This window comes from Piliocolobus tephrosceles, chromosome 3 (assembly GCF_002776525.5).
Source record: "Piliocolobus tephrosceles isolate RC106 chromosome 3, ASM277652v3, whole genome shotgun sequence".
In the NCBI taxonomy this organism is placed as follows: Eukaryota; Metazoa; Chordata; class Mammalia; order Primates; family Cercopithecidae; genus Piliocolobus; species Piliocolobus tephrosceles.
In genome coordinates, this window is record NC_045436.1 from 74,595,874 (window position 1) to 74,608,300 (window position 12,427).

The window sequence follows — 12,427 nt, forward strand, 5'->3', positions numbered from 1 at the left end:
TTGAATTTATATGACAGGACTTAATGTAAACAAACGTCCTTTTTGTTAGGGGCTTTACTTTGTGTACTTCATACATAATGGATGCTCTAGTGGTTAGAATATATGTATCAGTAAAAGTTGTTTTCATTCAAAAGTGCTTATTCAACAGCTTTGAATCTGCATCTCACTCAAGATTAAATCAATCACTCCTTTAAATACTTATCATTAACATCTGTAGCAAATGAAAATATTTAAACCCTCTCTGAAGGGAAAAACCATACTACGTAGTTTAATTGAATTAAATTAGCTTTTCATGGTAACCTAGGAGCTATTTCTGGAACCAATTTGGAAAATGATCTTTGTATGCTGTGGCATTTATGTTTGATTATGTTTTTCTTAGTAATTCTCAATGGACCTGATTCACTCCTTCAGTCATCAAACCATTGTGATTTTTGTAGGCAAATTATGTATTTCCTACCCCATAATTATGCATATTTATGGATACTATATTCTTCCTCCTTAAATATAGAAGTTATAAAAAATTCTTCATTTGGTAACATAAAATTATTTAAATTTTATCATTTCAGCATTCTGTGAAGTCTGTTAAGACTGAGATAAACAGCCATATATAAATGAACTTCTTCCAAAAAATGTTTCATACGATTTGACTTTTGACACTTACTTAAAAAAAAAGGTATTTATAAAAATGGCAGATAATCCAAAACTTCTTATAAATACATTGTCTTGAAATACAGAATATTTCAAGCCACATTAAAGATTTTGTGTACTACATTTTCTTCATTTTCTTCTAATTGCAGTCTCTTGATTTACGGAGCCACAAAAACATTGAAAATTGTTTTGAATAACTCAATTTTCAAGTTTTTTAGCTGTCAAAATTTATTTGTGATTAGCATGGGGTGTATTTGATATGCTTGGTACAAGGACTGTAACTTAATGTCTTTATTTCTTGAATAACTCAGACTTAACAGTTTAAAGAGAAAACTCACCTTCTCCTTAAAAAACAAAACAAAACAAAACTCTGCTTTATTTACCACAATCTGAGTATCAGAATTGCAGTGATTTTCCCCCAAATCCTAACAATACAGGAATGCTCATTTGCATTCTCTTTTACTCCTCACCTTATGATTTTCCCCTCCCCTTTCATTTTTTCCTATTTTTCTCACATTTGCGCTTAATCAAAAAACGCTATTTTATGTAACTGCTTTTTCTCTGAGCCAAAAAAAAAAAAAAAACAACAACAACATGCACTCATTTCTATTGTGAACATCAAGAGTGTTTCTTTACTAACTCCATCATTCTCTGATTGGAAGTTACGAAGTTAGAGTAAGTGGAATGATGATTTGGTATTTTGTAGGCGTAATCTTAATATATTTTAGTAACATTATAAACTAATAAGAGCAAGATACATTTCTATTTTGTTATGCAATCACTTATTTGATTATGTAGTTTCACTTAAAATGTTTTTATGAAATGTTTGTTTTGAACATTCAAAGGAATGTATTTCCATAGCAAAAACAACTAAAAATGGCACAGACATGTATTATATAAAATATATTGTAGATATTACTTAGATCTAGACACTTTTTATTTCTTTATATAATCTCTTTGATATGCAAAAACCTATAATTACATTTTGCAGGTTTTCATCAACGCCTTTCTAGCTTTTATTTGAAATTTCATGTGTTTATACTTGTGGTTTGAAAGCTGTTATGTATTCTTAAACATTTTTCTTCAAACATACTTGCATGCACCCTGACTTACCATGAGCCTCTAAATTCCTTTTGTGGCTCATCTGTCCTAAACCTGGAAGGTGTAATGCAGTTTAACAATAATATTTTATATCTGTAGTTTGTGAATAATGTCTTTCTTACAAATGGAATTATTAAATATTTATGCAACATGAGTGATTTTGATACCATATTGTAAAGTGTGTCAAAAGAGATGATCTAGTCCTGCTCTGAAGAGAAAGATGTTTAATTTCACAGTTAAGGCCGGGCGGGTGGCTCACGCCTGTAATCCTAGCACTTTGGGAGGCTGAGGCGGGTGGATCACTTGAGTTCAGGAGTTCGAGACCAGCCTGACCAACATGGTGAAACCCCATCTCTACTAAAAATACAAAATTAGCCAGGCGTGGTGTCATAAGCCTGTAATGCCAGCTACTTGAAAGGCTGAGGTAGGAGAATCGCTGGAACCCAGGAGGTGGAGGTTGCAGTGAGCCGAGATTGTGCCATTGCACTCCAGCCTGGGCAACAAGAGTGAAATGCTGTCTCAAAAAAAAAAAAAAAAAATCATAGATGATACACTACCAAAAAATAATTCAGAGCACAAGTAGACTTAATATGGGAAAGACAAAATGAGAAGTTGAGAACTATGAAATGTGAAGTTGATTCAGTCTGTTATTCTGTCTTTGATAATGAATATGTTACGGAAGACTAGAATTGATGTTTTACGATTTTACTTTTTAAATTTGGTATTAAGTCCTCCAAATATCTTAGTTATCCTCAATCTAAACCACAGTGCTCAGCCATTAGTGAAACTGCTATATTTGGAAAGTGATTAGATTTTAGCTTCTTTTCTTCACTTCATATTTCTCCTCAACCAAAGTGGGTATTCTAGCTGAAGTGTATGGCAGCATGTCCTTAGCACTCTGCTTTGTCCATGCTGTCCATCATTTATGGGGTATGTAGAGTCTTCACATCTATAATGTTTCCTTGCAGCCTTCACCTTTCTAGACTGAAAGAATGCTGATCTTTGTTGTTTTTGTTTATATGGCTGTCCTGTGGTTCACCTGATCATTTATTTCATTTTTATTTGTTTGAATTTTCCTCAGTTTCTATTTTTTTTTTTTTTTTTTGGTGAAAGCAAGGTTATAGATTTTTTTTTATTCAGCAGCAGATATTTTTGGAGGGCTAGTCTATGTAAGACTAGAAATTGCATGTAGTATTTCAAGTAAAGATGAACTCTGATGTTAAATAAGATGAGAACCATATTTTCTCTTCTCTAGTGATGTCTGTGCCGTTGTTAGCTTTTTTGGCTGCAGGAACTTATTAATGCAGTGTCCCAGAGGTGACTTCTAGATCCTTTTTGTGATAACTAAGGCCCTTATCCTGAGAAGTACAGTAACCCTATAGTTTTTCAATTTGAATCTTACTTGAATTTTTCCCCCCTAGTAACTTACAAAGTTTTGGAAATCTTGTAGGTTATCCCACTGCCTTGGCATTTCACATGCTGGAAAAACTTAGTATCTTTTGCAGACCTGGAAAATTTAATCTATATTTCCTCTTTTACATCATTTATAAAAATGTTAAGGCTACTTCCAGCACCTTCCCTGTTTATGGTTTTCCTGCCAAAATAATTCCTTTTTTCACTGGTCTTTGTTTCTCCAGTAAAAATTCATTGAATCCTATGATGACTCAGTTCATTATAATAACTTTTGTGGTAGTACCTTGTCAAGGGCTTTAAAAAAAATCCAGTGGATTATATTGACTGGTTTCTCCCTTGAGGCTCTACACAAGTTTTAACTTATCGAGACATGATTACCCCTATTAAAAAGAAAGTTAAAAGCTACACCCCCTCCCATGATTATATGTGTTAAATTCTTCCGTGACCTTATGCTTTAGCATACACAGACCTTAGAAATTTGTCAGATTGCTAAGAAATAATTACAACCCAAAATTAGGGAAACATGAGGGGCTGTGGATAAAAGAGGTGACATTTAAACTTAATGTGGATGGTTGAAATGCAGTTATATACAAGTAACAGCAGAAAACACACATACACACACACCCCCAAGAGGCTACAGTGGTTTTCTTTTATATGTGCTAGGCAGTGTGCTAGGCCGGTCCCATTGAAGATAGTAGTTACTGTCAACCCATTTTACAGATGAAGGGTTTTAATGCACAGTGAGGTTCAGCCAGTCGTAGTGCTGGATTCTAATGTAGGACCCTCTGTTTCTATATCCATACTCAAATGTTGGAGGTCTGTTAGAGCCAGATATTCTACTGGTTATTGATGAAACAAAAATGACTGACAGTCAGCCTTGGTGGTTCATGAGCTTGAAAGACCCCTGAGGCAAGGAGACATGTGTGACAGCTGTATGAGATGGTAATTCTATGTGGAAGGTGCTGTTAGAGCACAAAGGTTGATAATTAAAGAGCCTTCAAGATAGAGACGGGTTATTGATCATATCCTGAGGGGAGAGGTGGATAAAGAGAGACAATGTTTAAAATCTATGGAAAAATATATTTTGAACTTTAAATGATGTACTCTTCCTTATTCTACCCTTTCAGTTATATAATATTTCTATACAGAGAGTACTGGCAGTGTTTTTTTAGAGCAAAGTTACCACATATTTACTAATATTGACTTTTCTATTTGATCCCTATATTGTCTAACTACAGTGACATTTTAGTGAATGTGAGGAACTGGATAGCCCAGGTAACTTGCTAAGGGTAGAGGGATGCAAGATGAAGAAAAAGACTCATTTGAAATCAGTTGATAATATCTGAAATGATATTTTTAAACTTAAACATTATTTTGAAGGAAGCGCTGTGACATACACTCATTGTACGACTTGATGGAGGATTGATGTTAAATTACCAGGAAGACCAGAAAGTATGTACTAAAAACCACAATAAAAACTTTCAAGAAGAGTTTCATCTTATAACTCCTGTGATTAAATTTTCTCTAACATTTTAGTGACTCCAGTCATCATCTGTAATAGAGATATTACCTATACTTTATCCTTCTGAATTGATTTATCAGAATGCACCAGAGTGGATGGCAATGAAATGTCTGCAGCAGTTTTCCAGGCTGGTTTGCAGCCTGCCCATACTGTCATCGTCTGCCAGCCAGCCAGCTGGCTTCATATCTTCACAAACTTTTTCCAGAGAGGACCTCCCCTTTGTCTTCAGCATGATGTTGTTATTTTTTTTGCAAAGCAAAATGCAGTAAGGCCTATTGGCTGTGGCAGTGGAGTTCAGCTGAGGCAGAGTTATTGTAAAAAAGAAATCTTTAGTTTCCATAATAACTAGATTAAACATATATTTTACATATAGTCAAGGAGTTATGAGGAAAGCAAGGTTTAAAATGATGTTAAAAGTAAAATAGCAAATTTGCTTTTTAAAATTCTTAATATTTAAAATATTTGATATTACAGGTTCTATCTGTGTTAAATGAACACATTTTTGCTAATCCAGTAGTCACCACTTGATTTTTCAAAGGAATATAAATATTGCAAAAATGTAATAAGATATAGTATAATTTGTAACAAATAGAAAGCTTCCTTAGTGACCCCTTAGATTCCAGAATATAATTTTTCCATTATGGAAAATTATATTTATGTTGAACATAAATAATCAGATGTTTGCTTCACTAATGATGCAGCTTATTTTAAAATTATGTTACTGGATTTAACAATGCGCCCTCTGTTCTGTGACTTTGTGTATTCTGGAGGCTTGTTAATGCATGTCAAGGGTATTTCCTTTTATTTGTTTTAATTTTACCTGCCATTTAAATCATCGAATGACCCTTCTTAATTGTATTATGAAACCATATAATAAGGAAGGACTAGTTGATTATTTTTTACTTTAACTTTCTTAATCTCATATAATTCAGATCTTCTTTGTGTTCTCATTTCTTAGGTCGAATAATTTTTTGTTTGTAATTTTTCATCACAGTAATGGATGAGATAGAGTAATATGTTTCAATACATTTATTGTTCTTATTTTAGCATTTTACATCTGTTCTCTTTTTCAGGAGAGGAAGTCAAGTAGTATGTTGAAAAGAGCGTACAATTGAGAGACAGGGAAGGTCATGATCTAGAATCTGGACTGATCACTTAAAATGGAAGATTGGCTAACTGGCATGGGAAAATCTTTTCTTGGTTAAGAATAGTAGCATATAGCATTAGTTCCTTTAGAGCAAGGTACCATAACTGTTTCATCTTTGTACCTTTTTTCTTCTGGTGGTTTTGGAATTTCAGAGACAAAAGGGAGTGTTTATGACTTAAGTCCCTTCTAAACCTTTCAGCTCTAAGATTTTTAATTCTTTATATGAGACTGATACTTACAAATCTAATAATTATACAGAGTACCATTTACACAATTTAATGAATAAACTCATTACTTGGGAGTCGCAAATTATTTTGGTTAGTAGAATATAATTCTGCCACAATAAATACTGTATTTTTTTCTTATAATTATTTGCTAAGAACTTTTAATGCAGTTGTTGAAATGATTTTGTTCACAAGTCAGATGTGGTTTCATGTTTGACTGTATTAGATTATAATGGCTAGTTTTTACCAGAGATAAAAAATACGCAGAAGTTGCCAGCAACACGATAAATTAGTCTCTGTGATTACAGCTTTTCACTAATCAATAAGGGATAATTTCCCTGTTTACCTCATCAGTTGTCTTTGTTTCTCTGACTCCCCACAGGAAGTCTCTTTTAAAAACTCTGGGTAATATGAAAACAAAAACTGAACCAGGTTGAAGTGTTATGCAGTTGAACTGGTTCCCTCTTTGAGAGGTTAATGCCCATTGTATTATTTTCCTAAAATATTATTTATTCATACTGTTCTCTGTTTAAATGTTCAGATTTCTTGAAAATGTCTGGGAAACCTGACACATGCTTATTATTTTCAGGTTGATTAGTAATTTCTTTTTAAGAGACTATATTTTCATATAGCTGTCAACTCTATTTATATGTGTGGGGATTTCAGAGGTGTTTTCTAGATAACCCATACCAAATTTTTAATCTCATCATGCTTCTGTGCAACCTCCCCTATGGCCCGTCAGTATATGCTAACAGGAAAATTATATTTATCAAGCTAGGTAAAAAACGGTTGAGAGGACAGATAAAGCCCCTAGAAATTCATCCTGGAGCATTTGCTCTTAGTATAAAATAGGAAGCCTCCACTAAAAACTGCAGAGTTGCTTGTTTTACATGAATTGTTTGCTCTTAAGGAAAACATTTGAGGTTCTTAAGAAATACAAAAAATGTTCTTGTCCATAGTGAATGGATTAGGGTTCATGATAATAAAACCCTTGAATCAGAAATGAGAAAGAATGTGAAACAGAGTAAGGCAAGTCCGCTTTATGTGGACTCTCTTCTTAGAAGTTGGATTAAAAATGAAAAAAAATTGGATAACCTTTATACCCAACATGTATAAGTTTTATTTATGAATTTTTTCTTGTGCTTTTCTCTTTCTTTGGAACCTGATTCATAATTCACTTTGGGAAAATATTCTGTTCATCTCATTCCATTTGACTCAGTCCCTCCCTTTCTCTGCCTGCACTATCTTCCATTCTTATGTACTCTTCTCTGTTCTTGTTGTTCTTACAAAATCTATTTGTAATTACTAGTTTCCTGAATTGTTGGTGTACTTCTATCCACACAGTTTTAACTGTATGAAATGTCAAAACGTGCTTCTGTTTCTTTCTATGTATTTTACAAAATGGAATATAGAACCCAAAAGATGCTTGGTCAGTGTTGATTAACTGACTTTCTTTTGTATGGTTCTGATCTTTATTTTTTCATAATGGTAGAAATTTTTATTTTTAAAGTACGTGAGGAACCTTAGAATTTTTTAAATGTAAAATATGTTGCATTTGTTTTAAAAATGCATTCTGGGACATGAAAAAGGAAAAAAAATTCTCTTCTGTGTTTTGACTAAAACTAGTGTAGATGGTTCTATACTGAACTTTTGAGGCAGATATCTGAGTTTGTATTCCAGCTCTCCCACTCAGTGTCCTCATCTGTAGAATGAAGATAATAAGAATACCAATTCAGTAAGGATGTTGTGGGAATTACATGAAATATCTGGCATATAATAGTTGTTCAATAAATGTTCACTCTTGTTCTTTATTTTTAGATGTCTTAAATGGCATTGGCACTCAGCTTACTTTACCAGGTTACTATATGAGATTGTCCTCCTAAAACAGATTGAGGAAAATGTACAGTTAATTGATCAATTTTAAGGAGAAACTATTTTCTTATTAAATGTTTCTAAGCCCCAAAATTATTTGATCGCAAAATGTTCATATTGAAATATAAGTGCCTAATTTCAAAAAAGAAGCTCTTTAGAAACAAAGTTGTTTCCTTTTTTTCCAATTTAAGATATTTCATCTCTATTTCAAATGCTTGCTTCTAAAAAAAAGTTTATGTAATGAAATAAGAGGGTAAATTTTATGTTTTTATTAATTTGAATAACATTTTCCCTTGGATGAATTATGAAATGTCAGGTTGACTTTAGCATTAGTGAAGCTTGAATAGATTTTGATATTAAGCAAGTGTTTAGTTGCATGACATGATCAGTTTACACTACTGCAGAACCTTAATTAAAGTTTTATTAAACTGTGTAAACCGTGATCCTGTTTGAATTTGAAAGTAGATAGACATCTGTTTCAAATATTATTACTACAGTTAGAAATTAATCGCCTTTGACTGACGTGGTGGCTCACGCCTGTAATCCCAGCACTTTGGGAGGCCAAGGCGGGCAGATCACGAGGTCAGGAGATCGAGACCATCCTGGCTAACATGGATTATGTTCATTGTTGAACATCCTTGTAGAACATCCCCATCCCTTCTAAAAATACAAAAAATTATCTGGTCGTGGTGGCGGGCGCCTGTAGTCCCAGCTACTCCAGAGGCTGAGGCAGGAGAATGGCATGAACCTGGGAGGCGGAGCTTGCAGTGAGCTGAGATCGCACCACTGCAACGGAGTGAGACTACGTCTCAAAAAAAAAAAAAAAAAAAAAACAGAATAGCCTTTGGAAGTCTGAAGGTTTCTCTCTTTTGAAATTTTTGTTGTTTCCTCACTATGTCCTCTGTATTAGAATAATTTTGAGGTATAAGTTATTTTAAAAATCACTTTAATAATGTTTATATTATCTATAAGAAAGAAAAGCAGGAAATATTTGGAAGTATTTTATCAAAGAATAGTAAAACAAGACTGTTTTATGTTAAAAGCAAATTTTATGGTGATAAGCCTTTTTATGGTGATAAGCCTTTAAGACAGCTTTCTTGATTGGGGACCATTGTGCTTTCCTTCCTCCTGGGCTTTTTTTCTTTATGAAGTGAAGATTAATTCTAAGTAAATTTTGGTATAATTTTGCTCACTTACATAATAAACACGAAGTATTCTCATTCTCTTTTTTCTTTCGTCAGCTCAGTTGCAGTAGAAAATTCTTCAGCAAATGCGGTTATTTAGCTACTTGTATATGCATTTTAGTTGTGGTAAGGAATCTTGATGTATTTCAAGGAGAATTACTAATACTGTCTAGAGAACAACATCAGAATTGAAATTTTCTATTAAACTGTGCTCATTAAAATGGTAGAAAACAAAACTGGTAATACCCCAGAGTCAGAATCCATTCAGTTACTACATTGCTATGTCTTGATTCTGCAAGACTTGATTATTAAATGAATACGTGTTCAATGGAAACATTATAAAATACAGGAAAAGGCCAGAAAGGAAAAAGAAAATCACCTGAAACTGTACCACTTAGAGCCTGTTATTTGTTACCATTTTGATATATTTCCTTTACTCTTTCTCCTGAATTATTTTTAGATATGCTAGCAAAAGTGTGAACTACCATCTTAATTTTGTATTTTATTTTTGCTTGAAATGATTTTATGAATTTTTCCTCATATCATTACATATTCTTCAAAATACTGTTTTAATTAATGACTGGAAATACTCATTCCTATACATTTTCCATATTTTTATCATAAATAATAGTACAGTGAACATCTTTATGAATAGGTCCTTTAATATTTATATGAAGGCTTTAATATATATCACCAGTTGCTTTCCAGTCATTCTAATTTGTAATTCTACCAGCAGAGTATCTATTTAATTTCACTCATATTTTAAAGTAAGTGTTAATATTTCAGTTATATCCATGAAATCTCCGTAAGGCTCAGAAAAAAACACAAAACAAAATGTGAAGGACCCCAAAATGAAAGTAGTTTTGAATAGGTGAGAACTACTTCATGTTATTTTTATTTAAAAAAAGGAAAAGAAACATAAACAGGAGTTTTTACTGCTTACAAATACTGGCCGTTACCTTTGATATATAATTTTATTGTATTTATAAAAGAAATGCAAATTAGCCCCAATCATTTTTCTGTTATCATGGTTCTGAGTTTTACTTAATAACTATAGGAATTATTTAAAGGCAAAAAGCTATTCATGCAGAAATCCTTGTAGTCAATGGCAGAAGTGACCTTAAAAGAATCTAATTGAAACCCTTTTTTGATATGCAAAATGAGATTTAAGATGGTTCTGTGTTATGTGAAAAGGCCCTTATAGTAGCAGAGATTGGGCCAGAAAACAGTTTGTCTGATTCCTGCTGTTTCCTTGCTTTTAAAAAATATAGAAGTTTTAGCCAGGCATGGTGGCTCATGCCTGTAATCCCAGCACTTTGAGAGGCTGAGGTGGGTGGATCACCTGAGGTCAGGAGTTCAAAACCAGCCTGCCCAACATGATGAAACTCCATCTCTACTAAAAATACAAAAATTAGCTGGGCGTGGTGGTGGGTGCCTGTAATCCCAGCTACTGGATAGGCTGAGACAGGAGAATCGCTTGAACCAGGGAGGCAGAGGTTGCAGTGAGCTGAGATTGTGCCGTTGCCCTCCAGCCTGGGCAACAAGAGCAAAACTCCATCTAAAAAAAAAAAATATATATATATATATATACACACACACACACACACACATATATACATACACACACACACATATACACACATATATATGTAAAGTTTTTAAATGAAATAGTTCTTCTCTTAAAGGATATATAATAATAATAAATAGAGTAAATGCTTGTACATCCAATAGTCAGCTTATGAAACAAAGTAATACCAATACCTTGTAAGCCTCTTATGCATTCCTCAGTTGCATTTGGCTTCTTTCCTTCCCATCTGAGTAAACACTAACCTGAGTTTTGTGTTTATTATTCACTGGTTTTTAAAAAATAATTTTATCATAGATGTGTGTATACCTAACCAGCATGTTTTTGAGCTTTATAAAAATACCACTCTTTTAGGTAGTGTCCTGCGTTTTATTTTTCCCTTCAAATTTATGTTTTTGAAATTCATCCATTTTGCTTGAAGATGTATTTCACTTACTTTCATTGCTGTGTGATATTCTGTTGGGGAATAGATCACAATTTATTTTTCCATTTACTTCCTAATAGGATATTTCTATGTATCTGCTATTACAAAGAATGATGTTATGGGCTTCTTGTATTAACTCTTGGTGCACCAGTAACAAGGTGCTCTTTTTTAAATGTATAAAATGGTGCTGTATTGTTTTCCAAAGTAGTTCACATTCCTACCAGCAGCATGTGGATAATTCCTATTGTACCTCATCGTAATCCATACTTAATATTTTCAAATTTATTGAATATTTGCTAATATCCAGGTTTAAAATTTCTTACCGGGATCATAACTGATGTTTTCATGATTGTTAATGATCATGGGCCATATTTTCATGCATTTTGTCCATTTGTTCTTCTCCTTTGCCAACTTTGTGAAGTGCCTGTTCATTTCTTTTGCTGATTTCATATTAGATTGGTTATTCTTTTCTTAGTGACTTTTAGGGATTTTTTTTGTTTATTATGAATGCTAATTTTTAGTTAAATGCATTGCAGACATCTTTTTATGACTAAGGGTTTCTCTACTTTACCTTTTTATGTAGCTTTAGTGACAGAAGTTCTCAATTTTAATGTAGTCAAATTTTTCATTCTTTTAATTTATGGTTTATAATTTTTGTGCCTTGTTTAAATCATCTTTGTCTACCCCAGCATCATAATGATATTCTCTTAATAGTCTTCATCTATCTGTAATTGAATTTTATTTGTGAGGTGTGAGTTAAGGTCCAATTCTATTTGTTTCTATATAAATATGTGTAACCTGTTTATGTATAACCTATTGTCCAAATGCAATTTATCGAATGTATTATCCTTTCATTCTAGAGTAATTGTCCATTAATGTCAACTCTGTTGTATATCAAATTTCTCTACACATACATGAGGGTCTATTTCTGAGCTTTTAAATTTTGCTTCATAGGTCTGGTTTTTATTCTTGTGGTAATATTACACTGCCTCAATTATTGAAGTTTTATTGTTAGTCTTGATACCTGGTCAATGACTCCCTTCCTTTTTTCCTCCATTTTTAGGAAAATCTTATCTATTGGTCCTTTCCTCTTCCGTATACATTTTATAATAAGCTTTTCAAGTTTGAAATTGAAATTGCAGTGAATTTAAAGATGAATTTGGGAGAATTGTCATCTTTATGATATTAAGTCTTTTTATTAAGAGATATGGCATATATCATTACTTATTTTAGGTAGTTTCATAGCATTTTACTTAAGTTATGAAATTGAAAAAATTCTTAAAAAATCTGGCATGTGTTTTGTTAAA